This window comes from Crocuta crocuta, unplaced genomic scaffold (assembly GCF_008692635.1).
Source record: "Crocuta crocuta isolate KB4526 unplaced genomic scaffold, BGI_CrCroc_1.0 scaffold110, whole genome shotgun sequence".
Lineage (NCBI taxonomy): Eukaryota > Metazoa > Chordata > Mammalia > Carnivora > Hyaenidae > Crocuta > Crocuta crocuta.
The window spans coordinates 2488955-2493538 of NW_027527386.1; the positions used below are offsets into that span (position 1 = coordinate 2488955).

Here is a 4584-nt window from a genome sequence, read left to right on the forward strand (position 1 = left end):
GCCGGGAGGAGCCGGGACGTGGTTAGCGCTCGGCCGGACGGTGCGTGGGAGGTGACAGTTTTCAGTCCCCTGCGTGTGCCTCCAGGTGACCCGGAAGGGCTCCTGATTATTGATTAGGTGGGTGAGCGCGGGTGCGGAATCGGGTGCTGCGGGCGCCCCTCCGCCGAGCGCAGAGATCACGTGCAGGAGGCTCACACCCACGCGGTGCGTCCACGGTTGTCCCGGGTGGCGGCCTCCGATCCCTCGCTAGGGTCCGGCCCAGGATCACCCCTCCAGGCCTGGGGGCAGCCGGTCCCCCGGGCGGGACCCCACTCGGGAAGCCCACCTGCTCCCCCCGGGCATCAGGCCCTGGGCTTCCGTGGGAGGCCTGTGCCCGGCATGGACGTGTGTGCAACCGTGCCTGTGGCAAGAGTGGCGAAAGCTCTGGAATCTTCCTTCTCTGGAACTCCGTCCACCCGCCCAAGGCCTGAGCCTGCCGAGCCCTGGATTCGTGGCCGCCCTCCCCCATCCTTTGCAAGGCTTCCTGTTTACCACTCCGGGAACAGTCGCTCTGGGCCCGAGATGAGGGTGGGGATGCAGATGCCGAAGGGGGCGGGCCTCCGCGTGGGGGGCGGGGCCGGCGCCTGGCCGGGGCCCCGCCCCCGAGGCCNGTGTCCCTCGCGGCCGTGTGCTCAGGGTCCCCGCGGGGAGGCGGTGTCGGCGCCTCGCTGCCCTTCGGGGCCGAGTGACGCCCCGCGTCTCACGAGGCCGGACGGACCTTTGGGCAGTTCCCACTTTCCGCCCGTCCGGATGACGTTGCCGAGCGTGGCGCCAGGTCCCGTGCGTGTTGTCGCTTCCCTTGGGCGGATGGAAGCTCCGCGTCCCGCCCTCCCGGGCCGCCCGACTGCACGGCGGCCGCCCCGCCGGCCCAGGGCCCTGATCCCCCGCTCCTGGAGCCGCGTGGAGCCTAGCCCTCCCGGTGGGCGCGAGGTGGCGTCTTCCTGCGGTTTTGCTTTGCGTTTCCTGCTGATGGGTGACGCGAAGCAGGCCTTCCTGGGCTTGCCGGCCATTTGTCCGTTCTCCCGCCAGAAGCGTCTCTTGAGATCCTTTGCTCATTTTTTATTTGGGTTGATTTTCTTGTTGAATTGTCAGCACTTTTTATATATTCTAGATACGATACAGGTCCCTTACTTGATCTATGACGTGCAGATATTTCCTCCCATTCTGCAGATTGTCTCTTCGATTTCTTGGTGGTAGGCTACCTTTGAAATGCAAAGATTATTTTTAAGTTTATTTAATTTTTTAAGTAATCTTTTTGCCCAACATGGGACTCAAAGTCATGACCCTGAGATCAAGGCCTCCCGGCCTGAGCTGGCCGGGTGCCCTGTGGTGCAAACATTTTTAATTTTGAGGAAGAGTCCAGTTTATTTTTCCTTCGGCTGTTTGGACTTCAGTTGTCACGTCCAAGAAACCACAACCTGACTCACCGCGATGATTTGCCCGTTTTCTCCTGAGAGCTCTGTGGCTCCATCCGCTCGGTTGGCTTAGATTTCTGCTGCTTCTGGAGCCCCCCGAGCGTCTGGCGTGAGGTAGGGCCCGACGTCACTGTGCGTGAAACCCGGATGTCCTAGAGCCACAGGCCGACAGGGAGCCGTCTGGGTGCTGTTGAAATCCGCGGGCTGGGAATGTGCGTGTTAAGTTCTGGGTCCTCACTGATGCACTCTGGACCATTCCACGGGCATCCCCGTCTGTCTACACCCGGACCACACTGCCTTGATTACTGTGGCTTTGCTGCCATATTGAAATGGGGAAATGGGATTCTTCCGACTCTGTTCTGCATTTTACATTTTTTGAAACGTTTGTTTATTTTTGAGAGAGAAGGAGAGAGCACGCATGCGTGCACGGGTGGGGGAGGGGCGGGGGGGCAGAAGGTCTGAAGCAGCTCCAGGCTCTGTGCTGACAGCAGTGACCCGAGGTGGGGCTCAAACTCCCAAACCATGAGATCACTACCTGAGCCAGAGTCAGATGACCCTTCAACCAACTGAGTCCCCAGGCGCCTACCGCGTTTTACATCTTCACGTATTAAGTTTGGGTTGGCTCTTAGCTCCTGACGGTGTCGCTCAGAGCCACTGGGTTCTTTTTTTTGTTTGTTTGTTTTTGTTTTTGTTTTTTTGGTTTTTTTTTTCTTTATTTATTTCTGAGAGAGAGAGAGACAGCGTGAGCAGGGGAGGGTCAGAGAGAGAGGGAGTCACAGACTNCAGAGTCAGATGACCCTTCAACCAACTGAGTCCCCAGGCGCCTACCGCGTTTTACATCTTCACGTATTAAGTTTGGGTTGGCTCTTAGCTCCTGACGGTGTCGCTCAGAGCCACTGGGTTCTTTTTTTTGTTTGTTTGTTTTTCTTTTTGTTTTTTTGTTTTTTTTTTTCTTTATTTATTTCTGAGAGAGAGAGAGACAGCGTGAGCAGGGGAGGGTCAGAGAGAGAGGGAGTCACAGACTGAAACAGGCTCCAGGCTCTGAGCTGGCAGTCAGCACAGAGCCCGACGCAGGGCTCGAACCCACGAACCGCGAGATCATGACCTAAGCGAAAGTCGGACGCTCAACCGACTAAGCCACCCAGGCGCCCCGACCACTGGGTTCTTTTAAACGCTGTATGATACTCCCTTGTATACGTACTAGTCACCCATGCCACCCGCTTATCGGCTCGTTATTGAGCACCCACTGTATGCCGGGCCCGCAGGGAAGCCCATGCCTGGTAGAACCCAGAAGGAGCCCAGGAAGAGTCCGGCACCGGGCAGTGAGGCCTTTGCCCCCGTGACAAGAGCAGCATGGGCGGCTTGGGTGTTCATTCAACGCCTAGATCAGCCTCCAGCCCTGGCCTGGCCTCCACCAGGGTGGATCCCAGGCTTGCCTCCAGGAAGCCCCCAGGCTGGGAAGGCCTGGAGAAGGCCAGCCACACGTGGGTCCCCACGGCGACAGGGGCAACAAGGCCTGTCCCATCCCTACCCTCATCTCTTCTTACTCTGTTCCGGCCACTTGTCCTCTGTGCCGATTCCCCAACTCTGCAGGCACAGTCCTGCCCCAGGGCCTTTGCACCAGCTCTTCCTTCCTCCGGGGAGGCTCTGCTGCCTTTGGCACGGCTGGCTCTTGCCCATCCCCTTCCCTCCGTGAGCCTGTGGCCTGGCTGCGCGGAGTCATGTGCGTCCATTCCACTTTTCCCTGGGGAGCCTCAGGCTGGTGACCTGGCCTCTCAGAGCCGTGGCCCCCACCTCGCACGGCTGTCGGATGTGTCAGACGGTGTGGTTCAGACCCAGCAAATGCCAGCCCTTTGTTACTGTGCCCACATGCCTGCTGCTTCCTAGCCGGTCCCTGGAGCCCAGTGGGGTGTTGGAGCGGTGGCTCAGTGGTTAGGGACGTGCTGCAGGTGGTGCCCCAAGGCCCGTCCCTCCCACCTGCCTCCTGAGCCATGCCCTTCGTGCCCTGGCCCCTGACCGTGACTCCCGGGGTCACCACCAGGGAGAAGGGAGCGGGTCCCGGTGCTGCAGCCAACGGGTGTGAGCACGGGCCCCCGGGCTGTGGTGGTGGAGCAGGATGCGAGTGCTGCCCTCACGGGGCTCCGGGCCTCGAAGGGAGCAGCCACTGGAGGACCCGCGGATTAAATAGAAGGTTGAAACTGACTGGGGCAGGAGTTACGATGGGGGGCGGAGAACGGGTTAGGGAGCTGGCCTCACCAGGGGTGCAGGGAGGCCTCTCTGAGGCCGAGATTGATCCAGGCCTGAACGGTGAAATGGGGAAGGGCATCCCAGGTAGAGAAGCATGTGCAAGGGCCCTGGGGCAGGACTGTGCCTGGTGCCTGTAGGGAACAGCAAGGAAGCTGTGTGACAGGAGTGCAGGGGGTGGGGAAGGGGAGGGCAGGGAGGCCATCCGGGTTGACAGCCCCCACCCGCTGTCCTTCTCTGTACTCTAAGCGGCCGTGTGGAAACCCCAAGCAGATCAGATGGCTGTTGCTGTGGACATAGACCCCAAAACGTAGCAGCTTTAAACAACGGCTCGCATTTGTTACCTCCTGGTGTCTGTGGTCAGGAGTCCACGGGTGGCCTGTTCTGGTGTGGGGTATCTGATGAGGTTGCAGTCGAGCCTCCCGCCTCATCCAAAGGCTCAGCTGGGGCTGTAGAAGCTGCTGTCTGCCGGCAGGTGGCCTCCTCACCACACGGCCGATTCTCCCCAGGTGAGCGACCCCAGGGCAGGCCAAGGCCGCGCCTGACCTGTNGCCGTGACCCGTGGATCATGCCCGCAGGCTGCTGCAGCGGGCCATCCCGGAGACCGCAGAGCCTCCCGACCTCTGTAGGCGGGGTGGTCGCGGCCCTCGCCTCACCGGGTGGAGTGCAGCACCAGCGGGAGCCGGACCCGGAGTGACCTCGAGGTGCGGGGGGTCCCTGGGAATCCCAGAGCCCGGCCTGCGGCCTCCGTATCAGCCAGCTCCGGCCCCCGGGGATTCTGAGAGCCCAGACCCGCCCTGTCGGGGCCGCTGGCCCACACGGGAAGTTATGGGCATGTCGGGAGAATGCCCAGCCCCGGCCCCCCCCCCCTGCACCCCTGCACCCC

General features: G+C 61.2%; 1 long non-coding RNA gene across 1 annotated transcript; it reads right to left on the reverse strand.

Annotated features, from left to right (window-relative positions):
* Positions 1-977: 977 nt before the first annotated feature.
* LOC144221583 (uncharacterized) lies at positions 978-1790 on the reverse strand. Its single transcript, XR_013332114.1, has 2 exons — positions 1467-1790; positions 978-1237 (listed from the first exon to the last, which is right to left on the reverse strand). It is a non-coding gene; the product is annotated as an uncharacterized LOC144221583 (long non-coding RNA).
* Between the last annotated feature and the right edge of the window lie 2794 nt (positions 1791-4584).